At 45.1% G+C, this 22,755-nt stretch overlaps 1 protein-coding gene across 1 annotated transcript in view; it reads right to left on the reverse strand.

The window, feature by feature from the left end:
* The window catches only part of ZNF831 (zinc finger protein 831), a 69,604-nt gene that overhangs the window by 7,179 nt on the left and 39,670 nt on the right, over positions 1–22,755 (reverse strand). The window lies entirely within an intron of this gene.

A 22,755-nucleotide genomic window follows, 5' to 3' on the forward strand; every position in this document is an offset into this window, starting at 1 on the left:
TATGCATGCTTCCCACCCTGTCTCCTCTCAACGGTTATGCAGCTATGATGTCATAACTTTGTTTAGAATATTCAGTGTCTATGTGTTCAGGACCACGTCTCTTACTCCTGACCACGTAATGTGCCGTGACTACATGGTCTTTCTGGCCAACACGGTTTTCCCTGGAGTTAACAACCTCCTCGTTTTTAAATTTGGCTTGGTTGTCCACAGACCTAGTACTAAAACCATCCTCCCACCTCCTTCTCAGTTGTCTGAGGTTTTCTTTCTTTTCCTTAGAAAGATCTCTCTTCAAATTCTCTGACCTGCCCTCAGTGGCGTGCTGCTCCCTGGGCCCACGGTGTGGCTGTGCCCCCAGGTCCCCTTCACCCCACTGTGGCTATTCTCACCTCCTTGTTTCCTGGAGACCCCCACTTGTTTCCTTGCTTTCCTAATGCAAAGCTTCCTGCGGCTTCATGAGACAGGGTGCGTGAAATATAATTGTTTGGACTTCAGTCCGCCACTTGTTGGGGTATAACATTCTGAATTAGAATTCATTCGCTTTCAGAACCAAAGACACGGCTCTGTTGAGTTCTAGTTGTTAAGAAGTCTGGAGCCAACATGATTTATGATTCATGATGCTTTGGGCAAAACCTTTTTGTGTTTTGTCTCTCTGGAAACTCCTAGACTCTTCTTTGTTCAGTGTCTCCATGGTCCTGGGTCTATTTTCATTCATTGTCTGGGCATTCAATGTGCCCTTTCAATCTAATCTGAATCATGTCCTTCAGTTTTGGGAAAACATGGTGCTGTTTTCTTTGATATTTATTCTCCTGCTTTATCTTTTTTCTCTTTCCAGAACTCTCTAGGTAAGTTATTGGGTTTCCTTGTCTAATCCTCTTTTTCTTGTCCTTTCTCTCCTATCTCCTACTTGTCTTTTTATTTTACTTTTAGGATTTTCTGTACCAACTCATAATTTCCTATTTCTGCTACCATGTTTTTAATTTCTAAGAGCCTACGACTATTTCCTTCTTTAGAGCACCCTGTTGTTCCTTCATGGCTCCAATATCTTCCATTGCATCTCTGGCAATATTAATAATGATTTGTGGCCACTGTTTTTCTTGCTGAAGTTTGCCTCTCCCTACATGGTCTTTCTTCCAAGTTCCTTTTGTTCTCACTTGTATTCATCTTTCCCTTTCATATTAAAAGACTGTCCTGAGGTATCCAGCAATCTTAAATATCTGCCCACGTTTGGCAAACAGAAACTACGCAATGGACTGGGAGCTCTTTCATGTGCACTTTGTCAACTGGGGGCACCCTGCAGGGTTATCTGCTTGCCGTGTTTAAGTGGGAAGCCCTGAAATAACTCTCTGGGTCTTCGGCAAGGACTGGGAGGCTTCTGTGCGAGGAGTCCTCCAATCTTCTGCCTGGAAAGCACAGACCTACTTCTTATATCTCGAGGGGTAGGTTACTAGATTAGCAAGTGCATTAATCCTGAGCAAATCAACTCTGAAAATCTATAGGAAAGTGCAACGGTTTGGGAAAGGAAGTAGTCATTTTTCCTTTAATACAATTTTCACTTGAGCACCCGCGTATCGACACAGAACCAGGCTTTTGGTATTCCATTCATTTGCTCAACAAACATGACTTGGGCCAGTTCAGTGAAGCAGGCGCCATGCTGCTCTCCCCCCAAAGCACTGGAGAAGACAACGGAGGTGCCCCAGCCCTCGAGAGCCTCTGCTTCAGTGGGGAAGAGAAACGAAGACCAGTCAACTGATAAGATCATTTCCAGTTGTGCCAGGGGTCATGAAGGAAATGAGCACAGGGTGGGGCTGTCTCAGACAGTAAATAGCAATAGGCGGCTATGACAGAGACTGACGGTAAACAGGGAGGGGAGCACGTTCCTGTCACTGTAAACAGGGGCTCTTACAGAGAGTCATGTTCAATGTGGGGCACATGTCAGGGAGTGGTAGGTGGGTGACTGCTGCCCATGATTGAGGAAGGCCTCTCTAAAAAAGCAATGTCTGAAATGAAACTTTCAGGGCAAGAAAGAACCAGCCAGGAAGGCCATTCCGGGTAAAGGGAGAACAGATGCAGAGACCCTGAGGTGGGAAGGAGCCTGGGGGTTGAGGAACCAGTGGGAGGTCATCATGGAGGAAGAGTGGTGGGCAGGGGTGCAGAAGTCACAATGAAGGTGGGGATGCCCGCAGGGGCTCCAATCTTGTAGGGTGCAGGTAGCTGTGGAAAGGGGCTTAGATTTTATTCCACATTCACTGTGAAGAAACCACTGTTTCCAGCAGGGGGTCCCCATCTTCTCAAGATGCATACACGGCTGCTGTCGGGACCAGGGCAATCCAGCAGCCAGATGGGATGGTTAGCAAAGGCCGTGGACATCGAAACAGAGAAAATGGATGGATTCAAGCTATATTTTCATTCCTCCCCCCATGAAAAATCACCAAAAGATCATAATGATGATAAACGTTTCTATAGCCCCCCGGCTTACCAAGCGCTGCACCTCACTCTAAGTGGATTAAGCTGGGTCCCCACAGTGACAAAACAACCAGGCAATTCATTCAATTCAATGAAGAAGGAAAACCAATTAGTATAGAGAAAATAATCAGATTGGCCAAATGTCTTCTCAGCAGGTTGTTTGGGTTTTGAAGCTTAACGGAAAGGCCATGTGCGCATTTGACCAATACTTTCTGACTCATCTGAGAGCGTGAAGGGAGAAAATCCATTGATTTAATTTGCTTTTGACCTACAGTCTACAGAGAAAAGTGAGTTATCTTTAATAATTGTGAAAAATGCCCAAATAATGTCACTGAAGTGTGTTAAACTAATTTGGATTATTGAAGAAGGATGCTAACTCGCTTTTAAATGAATGGCCCTTTTTGAAAAGTAAGTGGCACCCTGGCCGAATGTTAAAGCACAGAATGTGATCCTGTTTAGGGCACAGCATCACTGTGACTCACTTCCTACATCTTCAGAAATGATGGACTCTGCCATCTTCACACAATCTTCAGAAACTCGACCGCTCTCGCACGATTACGTGAATCTTCTTAAGAAAGCACCCCTCGTCTGAGCTCCACATGCTGTTCTGTTCTCCCCCTGATGAAAGGCTGCGCTTTTAATCATTTCCCTCAGAAATAATTGCCAAGCCATGTTGAGAGGAAGAGACTGCTTAAAACGTTGTAGCAAATTTAAATTTAGCCATCTCGAAAAGGCTACCAGAAACTGTAAAATAATTAAAGAGAAAATGAGTGAAGCAGGCTGATGAAACTCACAGAACTGTCGACCTCTTCAGAGACAAGCCTCCTCCCACCATCTCAATTATGGAAACGCTAATAGACATATTACTCAAACGTCATTATTAGAAAATGTAAGTAAATGAATACATTTCCTTTGGTTGCCCCAATACACCAAAAACTCCACTCACCTGGAGACCAGAGACTCTGAACTATATATAAGGAAGGGGTAAAAATGAGTCTAGCATGTTGGCCTTCTAAGCAAGCTCCAACCATAAACAAGAGCACAGGAGTGATCTCCTAGACGATGAACTGCTCTGCGACTACCTTGTTTAAGAGCGTCCCTGCCACTGAAGGATGCATGATATGTTAGCGAGAAAAATTTGCAGTTACTTAAGAAAGGCTGTGAAGAACTCGAAAAGTAGTCACTATATTGGCAGATGTTTGCTCATCTGTTCAAATGTTTGCTGAACCCATTTTTCTGAGTCCCTATTTGTTGAGCCCATTTATGAGCCCATATTTTTAAGCCTAACTATCCACTGAGCCCGTATTTACCGAGTACTGAGTACAGCTAATACTCTGTGCCAAGAGCCATGCTGAACGCAGGCAATGCATTCAGTGGCAAACGAGGCAGACATCCTCATGGAAATTACTATCTAATGGGGGAGAGATGCCGCCCGCAAATAATGACACAGAAAATTCACCAAGCAAACGTGGTAAACACTATGAAGGGAAAAGTGGAAGGAGCCATGAGATGGTGAAAACGGGGCCCTGACCCACCTAGACCTGTGGAGGATAGCAGAAGCATACACACTGCAAGCATGTGTGGACACTGCACCTGTGCAGGCTGGTTCTCTCCACCAAGTCTCAACCATTCACTCATGTTATCATTCAGCCAAAATTTGTAAGGCTCTGTTTCATGCCAGACATTGTACTAAAAGATTTTTGCAAGTAAATTCACCCACTTCCTCTATCCTACTACAAGCTTTGTTGGTAAGGGCTCTGTGGAAGGGTGATGGGAGACAGGACTTCTTCCTCTCAGGCAGAGCCTGGGTGACATCGATCCTAATCAGAAAGTGATCACGAGCCGGCAGGCGGCAGCCAAAGACCTGAGTTCCGCGGACGAGGGGGATGGGAGGGAGGACCACAAGGAAACCTCCATCAGAGTCTCAGCGTCTCTGTGCCACCCCAATGCAGTCTGGTGAGAGTTTGCCTCACAAACAAATCTTTTACTTCAGAAACCACTTTTCCTTGTGGTTTTCATCTCTTGTCTTTATCTTTTTTTTTTTTTGAAGGGGGGAGAGGCACAGGGAGAGGGAAAGAGAGAACCTTAAGCAGACTCCATGCTCCGCGCAAAGCCCAACGCAGGGCTCGATACAACAACCCTGAGATCACGACCTGAGCTGAAATCAAAAGTCGGACGCTTAACCGACTGAGCCATCCAGGCGCACCTCTTGTCTATATATTTGATGAAAGGCAATCAGTCAGGATGAGAATCCTCCCCACATGGAAATTCTTCACTTAAACTATGTTTAGTGCAAAGTGTGGTTTAAAATCTCGCTTTCACAGGGCGCCTGGGTGGCTCAGTGAGTTAAGCAACTGCCTTTGGTTCAGGTCATGATCCTGGAGTCCTGGGATCGAGTTCCACATCTGGCTCCCTGCTGAGTGGGGAGTCTGCTTCTCCCTCTGCCTCTCTCTCTCTGTCTCTCATGAATAAATAAAACCTTAAAAAAAATCTTGCTTTCAGTTAAAAAGTTTTATCGTGTCCAGACAGGAGTGTGACTTTAAGACACACGGCAAAAATAAGATTATGAAATCACAAAAGGAAACAAGAAGATTATAAAAGTAATGCCATTTGGAACATTATAAATGCCAAGGCTGCCCCTAGCCGATCTACGTCATGTATCGTTATTCCAGAATTTTCCTGTTGCTAAATGAGAATTGTCTACGCAAGTCTCTTCCCTAGGACATAACTGATACACCCGCAACATCCTCTCATCTTTTCTCAAGATTTACACCCTAAAATGAAGGAGGAATTATTCTGTTTCAGCAATTTCGGAGCACTAAGACTTAACTAATAGCTTTCGGGAAAGAATTAATACTTCTCTATTAATTCTAATGAGAAAAGATGTAGAGAAGTCATTAGCTCCTGTCAGAGAAGGAGAGCGAAGGCACGGGGGGAGACAGGCCCTGGAGAGACCCCTCTCCAAACCCTCCTGTGTCTTCCTGACACTCGGATCGCATTCCAAGGGGCACCCGGGTGAGAACGGGGAGGGGAGAGGTTAGCTACAGAGGCGCAACCATGAACTCACAAGAGGAAACCACTGCCAAGTGTCCAGTGAACAAAGGCAGCAGCTACGTTTATTCGAGGGACTTATTCAGCCTCTTCATACAGGAGTTAGAAATCGTACCTTTTATGTGTGTGTAATTAGGGAAAGCTTTTACTTCAGAAACCACCTGTAATCACGGCATCTCTACATTTCTGTTCCTGAGATGAAAGGATTGTGTTTTGATCACTTTCTCCTCTCAGATATTTTCTCCAAACTCGGTGCATGGGCTGGTTTGAAACATTTCAGGGACTTTAAAGTTTGGTTGTGTACAGAATTCAACAATGTGCCTTCATAAAGTGAAAGACAGGCCTATGTAATAAAGACACATAATGAAGATGCCTCAGGACCACCCTTTGAAAAGTTCACCTCCAAACTGGCCGAGGAAAATGGGTTTTGTGATCTGTCTGAACCAGTGGTTCTTAACCGGGGGTGATGTGCCGAGACTTTTTGTGGTCATCCTGACTCGAGTGGGGCATGCCCCTGGCGTCTCATACAAGGAGAAGGAGGCCAGGGAGCCAGTGCCCAGGACGGCCCCACAAGGAGGGACCCGGCGCACAGGTCAGCAGTCACAGTGCAGACGCCCCGCTTTAAACCAAAACTCACAAACTCAAACGCTGTAGGGGTCAGGCAAATCACATAAACGAGGGAGGTTGCCTGGGGCTGAGGCCTGTGGTGAGTGGAGGGTACGTCCAGGCTCAAGGGCACAGCTGACCCTCAGCTCCGCCAACTGAGACTGGGAAGGACCAGTGTGCCACACCTGCCCATTTTCCAAGAGAAACCAAAAAACTGGATTCCATGTGTTTGTAAATACTGATAATGAACTAATTTTCAAGCACAACACTAACCAATGTGCTAACCAATGTGCCCATGGCCCAAATTTGGCCAAGGAGGGGAAGCTCAAGTGCACCAACAATGACGGGAAGGCTCTAGGCCTCACCCAGCGTCACTCTTAACGGGAGCAAAGTTTCTTTTAAAAAAATGCTGTTGAAAACTATGGAAGAACAAACGTGGTTTTTGGAAAGTACTTCGGTAGTATCTTATATAGTGAAATATATAGTTATAAAATACAAAACTGAGCCAGGATGTTTCCTGCAGCAATAGTTGTGGTAGAAAAACAAGAGTGATCAACAGGAACGTCCATGGATATGGCCAGGGTTGAATTAAAAAAATATGGTACAGCTATACAGTGGGACTTTATACCATTATTAAAATGAGCAATCAATCTATCTATAATATAGGCCTAGAATTTTATACAAGATAGATGAAGAAGAAAGCAGTTGCAGATTTCTACATATGGGATGACTCTATTTGTGAAAAAAACAAGAAGAGACTGAAATGTCTGTTCTTATTTGTATGTACACAGAAGAAGGTGTGCAAGGAACATGAGCGGAACTCCGGCAGCCTCAGGGGGCCAGGAGGCTGGGGATCGTCACGCTCTCCTCAGGTATTGCTTTGTTGCAACAAGCATGGTACTGCTTTATTCATCTGAAAGAAAAATGAGAGACAAATGATGGCCCTAAAATTCACACTGAACATCACAAGGGAAAGCCCCTGGGTGTGCCCGGCATGTTCGGGCAAAGCTAAGGATCAGGTCAGTTCAGTCAGAACACAACACAACTGCTGATAGAGGGATCGAAAGCCTCACACTCTGGTGTGTGTAACGAAAGTTCTGCTTCTCAGGGACAGAATAGGGAAGACTCACCAAAGAAGAGAAAGATACATTTTTCCATCTCTAACCAAATCTGGAGCATTTCTGCACTATCCTAATTTTTTTTTGAAATTTCGCCTCTTCTGAGTAATCATTTTTCAATCTCTTTTTTTTCAGAAACCACTTTTCTCTATGGTTCGAATTTCACTTCTCTTTCTCTGATGAAAGGCAATCAGTTTGAGAACACTTCACTTACCATTTTCTCCAAAAAAAACATATTTAGTGGGAAAGTATGCTTAAAATCTTTTGGTAGGTTGAAACTTTAATCACACTCAGACAATAAGAGAATGCTCTAAAATGAAGAGAGGACAAATTGTGGGGAAGAAGGAAAACTAAATGGAGAACAAAAAATTGCTAATATTATTTGAATTATTTAGTGCCAAAATTGAGTCAAGAGAATCCACTTTATGGACCATTACTTTCAAAGTTTCTTAACTCTAAATGAAACCGTAGAGAAAAAAGTTCAGGCTTTGGAATATAATTGATGTGTTTAAGCAATTGTCTCATCATTTCTTAAGATTTACACCCTGGAGAAGGAGGTGTTATCCTGTTTCAGCAATTCTGTAAGCAATATTACTTAACTAATGGCTTTAGGAAAAGAATATCTCCCCATTAATTCTGACAGGAAAAATAATGGTACAGAGCCATTAGCTCTCGTCAGAGAGGCGGGGAGGGAGTTCGTGGATTTGGAACCCTGGAGTTCAGGCTGCCATTTTGTTTCTCTTAGGAAAACACTTTGAGGTGATTTGTGACAGAGGGAGCAGAGCACGACCAACACCAAGGGAGCCCTACCTCTCCCATTCCACTCATGGCAGACTAACAAAAGTTTAAAGGCTAAAAAGGGAAAAAAAATTGAACCTGCTTAATTTCAGAGAATTACATCACCATGCTCACATAATATTTAGCTATTCTACCTCTTCAACACGATTAGGTAAACCTTTTATCTCAGAAAGTAGCTGTCAGAGAAGTTCTCTTTACCTTTTCTGTTTTTTCAATGAAAGACAGCTGCTTTGATAATGTTAGCCTCAGAGGCATCTTCCCTAAACTATGCTCGTGGGGGGAAAAAAATCTAGTTAAAATATTTCAGCCACTTAAAAGCTTAGTTATGTGCAGAATTCAAAGGAAGAGATTCCAGTGAGAAAGAAAGTAAATGAGACAAAGAGAAAGAATAGAGTAGCTCCCTCACCCCGGAATTAAATACAGGTTTATTGTCAATGATCGAAGAAGCTCAATTCTACCTAGTTGATGCAGCATACCCGTAGCTGAAGAGAAGAAAATTAGGACATAATTACACAATGATCGGTATTGTGGTAAATGCCACAAAGGAGATGAGTTATGAATCATACCACAAGGACATCTAGACTGGCTTGAGCCTCAGGAGCGACCAGCCTACAGACCCACTAAAATATCACCTCACGAAACCATCCAAGGAGCCAATGTGATAAAGAAGGCTCTTTATCTGGTTCATCAGAGAGAACATGGCTGAAGGACCCATCAGAGGGACAGGAAAATACATTGCCTGAAAACCTCACGACATGTCTGAGTATTTCCCTCTCCTAATGCAATTTTCTGAAAGTTTGTCTCTTCCAAGTAACCATATATTTTATTTCAGAAACTACTTTTCTTAGTGGTACTCATTTCTTTTTTGTTTCTTTGATGAAAGGTAATCAATGTAAGATTTTCCTCTCAGAGAATTTTTCTTTCCCCAAAAGATATTTAGTGGAAAGTCATGTTTAAAATCAATCCTTAAGTTAGAAGTTTATGCCCAAACCATAATCATGTACCTAAAATTTACAGAGCAAATGCAGACAAGGAGGTGAAGGGGGAAAAAATACAATTATTGGAAATACCATTTGAAATCTATAATGCCAAGACTGAAATCAAGAGTATCTACTCTTTGAATTATTATTTTCAATGCTACTCATTACTAAATGAGTCTATACAAGACAGTCCATTTCTCGAAATATAATTGAGGTATTTGAGAGAGCTCATTTTTCTCAAGATTTGCATCCTTAAAAAGAAGAAATTGATCCATTTCAATGATAATAGCTGGGAAGAAAGATCTTCCCTTTTCTACTTCATTAATCCTGATAAGGGGGGGAAATGGACTAATTTCAAACTAGAAACAAAGACAAGAAAGAAAATATTGGAGTTGGCCTCATCAATTTTAGTTTTCTAATCACCTTAGGAAAGAAAACATTCTCAGCCCAGTCTCTGTGAAAAGATAAATGGTCAGGGAGAATCTAGTTCTTCTCTCAATCCTAAATTGTAGACAAATAAAACCTAATCTGACAAGAAAATCAGGGAAAGAGGAGGAGGGAAGACTCTTCTGTTTCCATGGCATATTTAGATTCGCTACCTTGTGTGGCACGGAGGTCATTTCTGACTTCGGAACACCTGCCAGTATGGTGCTCTTTGCTTTCTTGAGGAAAGGCAAGTGTTTGGAAAGCTGGAAACCCTTTTCCACTCAGATACTTTTTCTAAACAACATTAGTGGGAGAGTCTGTTTAAAATATTCCAGTAATGTAAAGTCCTGCACATGGACAGAATTCAATAGCATTTCTTACATACTATTTGAGAGCAAGGGGACCGGGATAAAGGGAAAGAAGAGAAGTGACCCCCAAATACTCTTTAAAAACTTTCATACCAAAGTTTACTCAAGAATGTGTGGTTTTCTTAATAATGGCAGAACCCGGACTGGGTGGACTATGCCAGTCACTGAAATACTTGCAACTTGGCTTCATCTTTTCTCAAGATCCCCATCTCCAAAGAAATGGACCCCTGTAACTGCAACCCTGCAGCGACGTGGCTCAAGCAGTGCCTTTTGAGCAACAGCCTCTGCGTGGTTTCTCTGGATCCTGATATAAAAATACAGGGGGATGGTCACAAGTTCTCTGAGACCCCGTGGGGAATGAAATGGCAAGAGTCGCCTGTGCCCTGCCTGGGGAGACTGCAGACACTTGCACTCACAGGTTCCTGTGCCTTGGAAGCTGAGACATGGGCAACAAAGAGGGAAGGAGGAACAATAGGAAGACATGGGCCAAATTCTCACAGAATTCTATGAAGTCACTCTTTTGTCCTCATACTGGCTTTAAAAATCCTCCCTTTTATGATGTGGAACTTGAGGTACAGAAAAAAAAAAAAATTTTTTTTTTCTTTTTACTTCAGAAACTCTCCCAGACTGAGAGTAGCACCTTTAGCCTTCTCTGAACTTAATCAGTCTGGAAATTCAAAAGCTCATGTACATGTGCAACCAAAAGCCTACCTGGAAATAGGGGTAAGACCACCAATGCAACAGGAAGGAAAGACAGAGAATAAAAAGAGAGAATACTGCCCCAGAAATCATTTTTAATCCCAATAATCAAGAAATCGAATTTCTAGATTTTTTAAATAGCCATTGACATAGTGGAACCATCTAGAAAGTCCAAACTTTGAGGCATTTTAAAAACCTTTACACCTGGGGCGCCTGGGTGGCACAGCGGTTAGGCGTCTGCCTTCGGCTCAGGGCGTGATCCCGGCGTTCTGGGATCGAGCCCCACATCAGGCTCCTCCGCTATGAGCCTGCTTCTTCCTCTCCCACTCCCCCTGCTTGTGTTCCCTCTCTCGCTGGCTGTCTCTATCTCTGTCGAATAAATAAATAAAATCTTAAAAAAATAAAAAATAAAAATAAAATAAAAATAAATAAAAATAAAAACCTTTACACCTTTCTTGAAGACTTCTACTCCACCACCCCCCAAAAAGGCATCTGTTTTGTAGTTCTAAAGCAATACAGGAAAGGAGATCCGTGGTCCGAGAGAAAATGGGAGGTACCCTTCAACTTTTGTCTGGAAAAGATGGTAAACAACATCGTGAACCCAGAAATTCCACCCGGAGAAGGGGTAGAGAGTGGAGTGGGAGACGAATCTTGGGGCAGATACACAGTTCTGCACAAATGACCTATAGGAGCTGAGGGGGGTGTGGCAAGAATGGAATTTAAAACACTCAAACCGACTAGAGGGAGAGGGGACAATCTGTGGGAGCTCCTGCCTTCGGCTCCCATAATGCTCCCTGGTAGTGGCCCTGGGCAGGAGCGAGGTGGGGGCATTGGCACCCCTCACCACATAAGCTGTCTACTTGCTCATTTTCTTGAAAGAAAGACAGCTAGGTTGGTAAGATTAGCTCTCCAAAATCTTCTCCCCATAGAAGGCACAGGGTCTGTTTAGAATGTGTGCAGAATGAGATGAAAATTCAATTAAGTTCAGAAAATGAGGGTCCAATAAAAGGAGACTCAAGGTGGGGGGGGGGGCGTTGTCACTGAAAAATCATTCAAGAAATCCTCTTGACTTGTCTTTAAAAATATGTTATTACTAAATTCAAATCAGAGAAAGAATACACAGCTTAAATTATCATGGGGTAAACTAACATAATGGTTTTGAAATAAAGTAGTTACACTGTTTCTGTGAATGCTGACAGGAAAATAATGAGAAAATTGCATGAACATCCATCAAAGAATACGGGCTGGAAGCACCAAGAGCGGGTTCTGGTAGACTTGCTCACTCAGGCCCCTCATGAAAACTGAAAAAAGTCAGTGAGGGAAAAGCAGAAGAAAAATGGCAAGTGGGCTCCAGCCCCAAAGGACGCCGGTACACAGAGACAGAGAGCCCACGGCAGCCTGCCAGGGAGAGAGAAACATGTGATTATGATGTCCCACACGCATTCTATCACTTCAAGGAGTTCCCAACTTCCCTATGCAAGAGCAACCTTCGAAACTTCTATCTTGAGAAATTATTAGTCTATTTCACCTCAAATATTTCTCTCTCACAGAGGAAAACAAGGCTATCCATTTTGTTTGCAGAATACCCTCCAATCCTGTATTCACTGTGAGCGGCTGCCAAGTACACTTCATTATTATGAAAGTTCTCTCAGGGAGAGAAATCCATATCCAGCCTCTATTAAACACAAGGGGGAGAGGACAAGAGGAGGTGAAATAGCATGAGGTAGATAATAAAATTTAAAATAGGTTCTAGTGTAGAAATGTTACCCTGTACACAAGATCATAGCTCGCCATGGATTACGGCTTCCCAGTACATCTTCTGAGCCAGAATAGTGCAGCTTTGATGCTTTCTCCCTCACAAATTTCAAAGAGAAGAGAAAATTAACCCCTTTCTTTCCATGGTTTAGCTTTGCAAAGAAAGGTGGTGAAGGAAGCGAAGTAATGGGGGAAGGCCCAGGAGGACCCCTCCACTTATCTGCCCTCTGGTTGGGGTGTGCAGCTGGGAGGCTTCGGGCCCTGAGAAGAAGGAGGAAGCCCCATATATTTGAGCCGAGGACCCAGAGGGAAGACCAACAGAGACACTCAGAGAAGCGAAGAGACCGAGTGGGATCAACATGGACTGATTACAGGGCACTCCAGAGGGTCCGAATGCCCAGGACTGGAACCAGCCTCTCACCCCTCTGACAAGGTAATCAATTAAGAGTTCCACCACCCCAAAATCAACCCAGCTACAAGAAGGGCTCCAGGCAGATGGGGCAGGAAGGAGCAGCACCCCCCAAACTGATGATGATTCAAAGTGAAATCAGATTTGAAAGAAAGTTGAGGGTAAATTTTGAAACACATGGAGTCCCCCAGGGAGACCTAAGCCAGAAAGAGTGCTCTGAGGGTCTTAGGGAAGGGTTGCCAGATAAAATGGGGATGCCCAGTTAAATCTGAATCTCAGGTCAGCAATGGATCATTTTAGCATGTCTTATGCCATGTTTGGGACATACTTATGCTGAAAAAATATACTCATTGTACGAAATTCAGCTTTAACTGAGTGCCCTGTATTTCCATTTGCCAACTCTGGCCACCCCACCACAGGATGCAGGGAAAGGGAAATGGGGGCGCCGAAGGCAGATGTTTACCCAACTGAGCACCTTGGCCCCAACTGCTCCTGATGGAGAAACTGCTTATGGGTCCAAAACACTCAGGAGCCCAGCCCACAGGCAAAGGCCAAAGCAGGGTCTGGCATGGAAAGAGAGCCAGCATTGCACAGCCCTTCCCCATTTTTTTTTTTAAGATTTTATTTATTTATTTGACAGAGATAGAGACAGCCAGCGACAGAGGGAACACAAGCAGGGGGAGTGGGAGAGGAAGAAGCAGGCTCATAGCAGAGGAGCCTGATGTGGGGCTCGATCCCACAACGCCGGGATCACGCCCTGAGCCGAAGGCAGACGCTTAACCACTGTGCCACCCAGGCGCCCCTCTTCCCCCATTTTTAAGAATTTTTTAACACCACCACGAGAAAACAAACTTCAGTCTATTTTGGAAAATTATTAGTCACTCTGATCTCATTATTTCTCCCATTCCTGTGTATCCAAGGACTGCAAGCCACTCATTTTCCTCCCTAGACGGTCCTCTAACCCACACCCACTAGAAAAGCCATAGGTAGAGTTGGTTATCGGGTTTTCTGGGTGAGAGACCATGGCTGGCCTCTAACAAATGCGAGAGGGAAGGACAAGCACAGCAGAAATGGCATGATGCAGATAACAGCACTGGGAAGGGGCATGCTGCAGAGAGGCATTCTAGAGTTCCCAGCCAGGTGGCCACACTCCAGTACTGGCAGGTGCGGGGATACTTTCTAGAGTCTTGTACTCATTAACTTCTCCGGCAAGACCTTTTAACTCAGGGGTAGGGGAGAGAAAGAGTAAACTCCTTTTTCTTCTCTTTTTTAAGCCGGAAGAGAAAAAAAAAAGTACAAACTTTGGCTCTTATTGGTAAACTCACCAATGGCATCTACTTCAGAAAAGGAACAAGAGTTGGCTTTTTCCTGCCAGGAACATCTCTTTTCCCCTGAGGGCAAAGGGCTCACAGGCAAATAAGCCCCATCCAGAGGTGGGGACTCCGCCCTCAAGGAGGGCTCCCTGAAGGGACAAACCGAGCACCCCAGAGAGATGCTTGGGTATTCATTTCCCCTCCTGCACCTGTGGGAGGAGGGAGAAGGAAGCAAAAGGACACAATGGAATGTCTGATCCAAGCATTCGTTTTTGGGTCCATCACATGGGAACACACAGCAGAGAAGGGTACACGCAGCAGAGAAAGGCACCAGCCGCTTCATGACAACATCTTGATGCTGCACGGGTCTGGGCAGGGCCAGAAGGAGGAATGAGTTTACGCGGACTTCAAGTGAACCTGGAAGGCCACACGCACAGACAGAAAGTAAGGGACTGATGGATGGCCAGGCTGAAAAATCAGTATCCCTTGGGGCACCTGGGTGGCACAGCGGTTAGGCGTCTGCCTTCGGCTCAGGGTGTGATCCTGGAGTTATGGGATCGAGCCCCACATCAGGCTCCTCTGCTATGAGCCTGCTTCTTCCTCTCCCGCTCCCCCTGCTTGTGTTCCCTCTCTCGCTGGCTGTCTCTATCTCTGTCAAATAAATAAATAAAATCTTTAAAAAAAAAAAATCAGTATCCCATAGCCTTCCTGTCAGTTCAAGACATTTTTAACCTCACTATGCAAAAACAGCCTTCAAAAATTCTATTTTAAAAAATTATTAGTCTATTTACCTCAGAAATATTTCTGCCCCATATATGAGGACCCAAGGCTATCCATTTTTCTCACTGAACATCGCCCGACTTGCCTGCCTTGTGCTCCCTGGAAGGGAGCAGGACACGCGCGCTCTAGGATCATGCAGGTCACTGAGGCTGAGATGGCTCTGCCCACCTGCTAATAAATTCCCGGAGCGGAAGGGGGAGTCCGTGACATAGCACAGGGTAAATAATAAAATTTAAAGTAGGTTTCAGTGTGGAAACGTACCCTACGGTTATTTATTTTTCGGTTACTAGCTCTCCTCTGATCATAGGTTTTGTGTATGTGTTTGCAGTGAGGATTCTAATGCAGCTCCGATCCAATATTTTCGAGGAAAATAAAAGTAACTTACTTTTCCAATAATGTTTGGGTTCAGGTCAAAGACCATATGAACTTGGTCTCACAGAGCAGCTCTGGGTTATCTTTGTTTCAGAAATTCTAATTACGCCATGCATCACAGGGGACAGAATCTGGTAAATGGGGAGACTCTTGAGGGCAGAGGGCGGAGTCCGCAACCAAAGGAAACCCATGGAAAAATGGGGGAATAGGAGAGAGAAGCCAAGTTCCTGCAGGTAAAAAGTCGAAGGGTGGGCAGAGGGGCCAGGTGACCTTGCAGTGGCGAGTCTGACAGACCTCAGCCAGATGGTCAAGGTCAACATCAACTGCAGTGAGTCATGCCAAGAGCATGCACTTTGATATCATGGTTCGAGAAGGGCACTTCATCCCTAGAGTCTTGCTCCCCAAACCATCACCCCAATCTAATCACGGGGAAAACATCAGACAAACCCCAGTAGAGGGACATCCTACAATATACTTGGCCAGTCCTCCTTCCAAACTGCCAAGGTCATCAAATACAGGATGGTCTGGGAACCTGTTACAGTGAAGGGGAGTCTAAGGAGACATGATGATAAATGCCATGTGGTACCCGGGTGGATCCTGGGCTGGAAAAAAAAAAAATGTGAAAAAAAAATAGGGAAATCTGAATAAACTATACAATTTAGTTAATAATTCTTTACCCACAGTTAATGTATCACTAATTGTGACAAATATGCCCTACTAATGTAAGGTGTTAAAAACAGGGGAAACTGGGTGTGGACTGTATGGGAACTCTCTGAATGATCTTTACAACTTTTCTGTAGATCTGAAACTATTCTAAAATAAAAGGTTTATTGGGGAAAAAAGAAAAGGCCAGTGTGCCAGGTGCTGTCTCTGGGGGCAGAGCTTTGTGGTAGAAGGGGGGGTCTTCCCCTGCCATTGCTCTAGATGTCTCACAACCTAGACAAAATCTGAGAATCTTCTGGAAGCCCACACTTTCTCCCTTACTCTCCAGGGTTTGTACAACTTGATGAGAGGGCCTCTTTCCTCCCAAATGGGCCTTGAAGCAAACATACCCTTGCCCCCATTCTCCTGTCCAGCCAGTTTTCTCAGCAGAATTCGGGGTACTGTGCTGTCCAGACACATGGCCTCATCTGCAGGCCTCATGCAAATGAAAAGGCAGGCTCTTGTTCAAAAGGATTGAGCCTTTCCAGCCTCCTGGCAGAGCCCAGGCCCCAGCGTGGGGCCCTCTGAGCGGCTGCATGGCTCACACCGTGAGGACTGTGGTGGAAGGTATTCACAGCTTGACATGAAGCTGTCCTCAGTACCAGCACTGATGACCCACAGAACAGCGCCTGGAGGACAGACGACAGGAAGAATGGAGGCTTATAAAGCCTGCCGTGGAAGGAAGCGAGGCGTGCCAGCTGCAGGAGCCGATACCTCTGTGCCCTGTAACTCCCGGGAGACCCCTAGACCCCCAGCTGACCTCAGGAAGAAACGGGAGAGCCCACAGTGGGAAAAGCTGCTCACGACCAGAGCTGGCAGTGAGGGTGGGACGGTGATCTGGGTTGTTTTCTCTCTTATTCTTTCCCAGAAGGTGGGAGTGGAGTGGGAGGTGGGAGTGGAGTGGGGGGTGGGAGGGGGTTCACACGCGTGCGTGCGCGCGCGCGCACACGCACACACACACACACACACACACACACACTCTCCCTGAGAGAGGGATTAACTCCTCAACAGCCGGCACACAGGGACTGCTGTTGTCAGACTGCATCCTCAGAAACACTGGAAAGGGGCTTCAGAAAATCCCACAAGGTGTCTTCCAATTCCTGTCACGTCATTAGGATAAAGCAGAGGAGTAGCTTAGGTCTGATAAATAAAACTTTCATCCGACCCCAGGTCTCAAAGGGGCACATGGTACTTCAACGGTTATTGAACCGGAGGGATCCAGGTGGGGGTGAGACAGGGGTGGCTACTCTTCTTCCTCTGAAAGGACTGTTTTCGAGGCCTTCGCTTTGGTGGAGTTTAAATTCTTGGCTGTTTCTTGATCAGATCTGAGGGGGTTTTGTTTAGTTTGGTTTTGGTTGCGTGGCTCTCCCATTGTCCACTGTGCAGGAAGATGCCACCTGAGCTCCCCTGTGTCCTCGCTACGCACGTGTTCCCCACCGCAGCAGAGGGGCTCGCTGCGACAGCCACCACCCGTGCCCAGGGGGAGGAGAGGGTGACATCCAGTGAGCCCAGCACCTCAGAGCTGTGAAGAAAGCTGTTGCCTCCCACCTCCACTCCGTGCCTCAGTGTCCTCACTTATGCAATGGGACGATTCTAGCCCTTCCTGCAAGGGTGGTGGAGAGAATTCAACAAGCCGATAGCACACTCACCACACTGAGGCCTGGGATGTCATGCCTCAAATGTGGGGCTGCTACGGCCCTTAGCGCTGCCAATACCATCACCACTGTAACGTCTGTGTGTCGCCTGACTCACGGCTTTGCGGTTGGCACCCATCTCCCTCCAGTACGGTCAGCTCCATGAGTGACAGGACCTGGTCTGTCCTGATCGTAGGCTTTTCCAGCACCTGAAACACTGTGAGTGGCACATAATAGGTGCTCAATAAACAATCTGTTACATGAAATCGCTGAGTGAAAACTAGTCTGACTTCAAACGCAAACCCTACCCTGCTTTTCCACTTCATTCCTCAAGATCATGAACAAAAATCTGCATGGAGACTTTCCCCTCTGATGTGACTACAGATCCTGGGGGAGGCTTATCGAGGGTTAACTAAGTGTCCGGCATCCTGGGGAGAGGGGGCGGTCCTACAGTGGAGGCAGACTCCAGGGAGGACTCACAGTTGGACAGGCTTTCCAGAAAATCTCGTCTGATTAATTCACAGCAGTTCTTCCCTCCCACCCCCACGAGTGAGATCAATAATGATTTGACTCTGCTCTACTATTCTCACTGATTATAATCATATTTAAAAACCCTGATCATTTTCTTAAACTCCATTTAGTGTCAATTTGCATTCATCAAGGATTTTTCTTTAAAGGGGTAGTGCTCTTTAATGGCTAAATCTGGATTTCAAAAGTGACAGCCCCTATGTCTGAAGGGAGTTTGAAGAAGAGTAAAGGTGTCCACGTTTTTCAGCCATGTTTCCGCAAGGAGCCTCACCATGCAGGGAAGCACGGCTTCCCCGGTGACAAGCCAGCTCCAGAGCGTCTCTCTCCTCCCAGTTACACGTGATATTAATTTTCTTTTAGAGGGTATACAAATGTACCCGTGCGCGCTCCCTGGGTGATCGGTGGGGGGCACCGGGAAGGAGCAGTGGAATGTGTACAGATAATGGGACGCTCTCCTGCGGTTATGACAGGCTCACGCCTGGTTCTGTGTAAGTAACAGCAAGGTGTTTCCACCACTGTGAGCTGCTCTGAAGCTCACCGTATAATGTGAGATCTCTTCAGTGGGCGATGGTGGGAAACAGCAAGGACTGAATGGAGGTGACAAGGATGAAACCAGCCACCATCAGGTGCAGTGCCTAGAATCTTGGGGACAAAGGAAGAAAACATGTTTCACAATCGGGGGGCAGAAAGGGGGAGCACGCAAAAGGGGTTCGAAACAGAAGCATCCAAAAGCGTACGCTCAGGGAAGAAAGGCACGTCCCCAAGCTTGTAAACATGCACATGGCTGTTGAGTAACAAGACTTGAGGGATCGCTCGCCTTCTGCAGATAAACAGACAAAAACATGCTCTTCTCTAATGAGCATTTCAAAGTTCTATCTGGAATTTTTTTTTAACTCGACTTGCTATTGTGATAGAGAATACGAACAAGATTTTACTGCTGCCTAGGGAGGCACGTGGTCAGGGCACAGAGGGAAATCTACGCATGTAAATAGAATGTGGAAAATGGCATTACTGCATGAATGTTATCTGAAATTTCTCTTTACAAGGAAAAGATTGTTGAACTTCCTGCCTGCCAGTATCTCTAGCTCATGTGGCAGAGCATTTCAGTTGCCTCCTTATCCCTGATCCTTTTTCTTAGTAACAACAACCCACTTTCTAGGTGAGGTGCACTACCACTCTGCTTAAAAACTACATTTCTCAATTTTTCTTGCAAACAAGTATGACCAGGTAATTAAGTTCTGGCCAAAGAGATGTGAGAGGATGTGATCCATGGAATTTGCAAGGCATGCCCTTAAGGGGGGGGAGGGTAGATACCTTCTTCTTTCTTTTTTCTCTTTTCTGTGGGCTGGAATGCAGGCCTAATGGCAGGAGCTGGAGCAGCCACCCTATACCACAACAGAAGGAAAACCTATGGAGAGGAGAGGAGAGGAGAGGAGAGGAGAGGAGAGGAGAGGAGAGGAGAGGAGAGGAGAGGAGAGGAGAGCAACAAGACAGAAGGAACCTGGGTCTCCACCACACCTTGGAGCTACCATACTACACCAGACTCCCTACACTGATGGTTGTCTGTGAGAGAAATAAACTATGTATCTTTTAAAATCATTGTTATTTTCAGTATTCATGAGAGAAGCCAAAGCTTTATTGTGCTAATACCATGGCAATGAAAAACACTATAGTGCAAAAGTCTAAATTCTGATTGTCCACATACAGCCTTGGTGAATCTGCCATGTCTGCTGACTGCACAAAGTACTGAGCCTTCATCATTTTGCCATATCTGCAAATTATCTGGACCAGGGGTCAGCAAACTACAGCCTGCAGGCCAATTCGGCCCTCTACTTATTTTTATAAATAAAGTTTGATCAGAACACAGCCATGTCCAGGGGCGCCTGGGTGGCACAGCGGTTAAGCGTCTGCCTTCGGCTCAGGGCGTGATCCCCGCATTATGGGATCGAGCCCCACATCAGGCTCCTCCGCTATGAGCCTGCTTCTTCCTCTCCCACTCCCCCTGCTTGTGTTCCCTCTCTCACTGGCTGTCTCTATCTCTGTCGAATAAATAAATAAAATCTTTAAAAAAAAAAAAAAAGAACACAGCCATGTCCATGTATTTACTTAATGTCTATGGCTGTTTCTGCCCTATCACGTCAGAGTCATATAGTTGCAACAGGGCCTGCATGGCTAGGAAAATTTTTAAAAATTACAAAAAAAAATGTATCTGGCCTTTTATAGAGAAAAGTTTGCAGACTCCCAATCTACACTATTAATTACATAAAAATGCTTGGTTAACTCCCTTTTTCACTTAAATTAGATTACTTGTTTAAAATAAACTGTATTACCACCTCAGATGGGATGCTGGTTATCACTTCTGGGGCAGGCACTGCGAACTGTCTATCCACTATTATTCTCCATTCTCTCTTATCCACGGAACCCCAAAGTTGTTTAGTGCACGTCTAAGATACTCTTTTCCTGGACTCCCTGGAGCCAGGGGTGGCCTTGTGACCCAGCCACCCGTAGACAATGAGACGCAGGTAAGGACTGCTGGCAGCCCTCAGGAAAGTTTCGGAGGCATTCCCCTTCGGGCTTTAGGCCCTTTCCCTGCCTGCAGTGCAATCTTGAGGTCTGCAAGCACTGCAGAGGTCATGCTACCCACAGAATAAAGGCACAGGGTGGCAGAGAAACAGAAGGACCCCGAGTCACTGGTGGGCTCCCCAGCCAGCTGTCCTAGCTCAGACCTCCTGTCCTTAGCCTACTGGTTCTATGGAAAGATGAACCATTTTTTTTTCAGAGCTCCTGACAAATGTGTTCTAAATTGCTACATGTGCTCTAAATAGAAGGTATGGTTGGCTGATGATAAAACACACACAAAAACAGCCTAATTCTTCACCATTTCCTGTATCCACACTCTCTGCAACATAACTTTTAAGGTCTTTCATGGGAGGTGGGGTCAATTTCCTCACCCTTCAATCTAGGCTGGTCTTGTGATTCTCCTTGGCCAGTAGAATGCAACAGAAGTAATGTGCCAGCTCCAAACCTAGGTCCCAGAGGTTGGCGTGAATCTGCTTTCTCTCGCTCTCACTCTCACTCTCTCTGGAATCAATGCAGGTCAGGAGACACATTCTTTCCTTCACCCTCATTCCCCATGCTGACACTCAACCAACTTCCATGCATGTGAGTGAAGCCCTCTAATCTCCTAGCCATTCCCCCAAATGACCCCACAGATGTGTGAACAAACCTGGCAAGGTGGGCCCAGCCAGGATCGAGTCAGCAGAATGCCCAGCTAACCCAAAGACACACAGACAATAATTAATACTTACTGCTATGAGCCACTGAGTTTGGGGTGTTTTGTTACACAGCAATAGCTAACTTAAACCACAGGTAAACATATATTTCATTTTAAGTTAGCTACTGCTATACAGTAGATATATGTATGATTACCTCTGATATAAGATATATAGAGAGAAATACCCTACGATCCAGCAATTGCACTATTAAGTATCTACCCAAAGGATACAAAAATACAGATTCGAAGGGGCACAAGCACCCCGATGTTTATAGCAGTATTATCTACTACAGCCAAATTACAGAGAGAGCCCAAATGTCCATCAACTGATGAGTAGATAAAGAAGTTGTGGTATATATATATACATACACACACACACACACACACACATATATATAGTGTACTATTAGCCATCAAAAAGAATGAAACATTGCCATTTGCAACGAGGTGGATGGAGCTAGAGTGTATTATGCTGAGCAAAATCAGTCAGCCGGAGCAAGACAAATACATACGAATTCAATCATATGTGGAATTTAAGAAACAAAACAGACAAACATACGGGAAGGGGGAAAACAAACCGTAAGAGACTCTTAATGTTAGAGAACGAATGGAGAGTTGCTGGAGGGAGGTGGCTGGGAGGCGGGCTGGGTGGGTGATGGACATAAGGAGGACACCTGTCGGGCTGAGCACTGGGTGTTGTATGTAAGTGGTGAATCACTGAATTCTACTCCAGAAACCAATACTGTACTGTATGTTAACTAAGTAAAATTTAAATTTAAAGTTTTTTTAAAAGATGAGTAACTGGGGCGCCTGGGTGGCTCAGCCATTAAGCATCTGCCTGCGGCTCATGTCATGATCCCAAGGTCCTGGGATTGAGCCCCGCAACGGGGCTCCCTGGTCGGCGGGAAGCCTGCTTCTCCCTCTCCCACTCCCCTTGCTTGTGTTCCCTCTCTCACTGTCTCTCTCTCTCAAATAAATAAAATCTTAAAAAAAAAAAGATGCATAACTAAGTAAAAAAAAAGATGTTATGTATATATTTATGATTGCTATGCATATTTTTTGATAACTAAAATTCTTTCAGAATATTTGTCTAGAAATCACAGAGATAAACACACTACGCTTCTGGGCTTCCAGTGATAGCTGGTGAGGTCTGGAATGAGCAGCACAGTAGTTCAGGACCTGGGACGGGGGTCAGACTGCCTACATTCTTGCTGCTTGTTTGTCGTATGACCACCAACCAGTCAGTTACCCTTTCGGTGCCTATTTTGTCATCTGTGAAATGAAGACAATTACAGCACCTGTGTTTCTGTCCAGAAGCTTCCAGGAGACGACAGAACGGCTCAGAATAATGACTAGTCCCTGGTAAGTGCCCCAATGATACAAGCAACGATTATTCCTAGGATAATTATTAGATAACATAAGACTTTATGAGCAAATCACAATGTGACCAAGCAGAACCAGAGTCTGGCAATACAGATG

This window comes from Ursus americanus, chromosome 22, assembly GCF_024610735.1.
Source record: "Ursus americanus isolate L20-20 chromosome 22, mUrsAme1.1.p, whole genome shotgun sequence".
NCBI classification, from domain to species: domain Eukaryota; kingdom Metazoa; phylum Chordata; class Mammalia; order Carnivora; family Ursidae; genus Ursus; species Ursus americanus.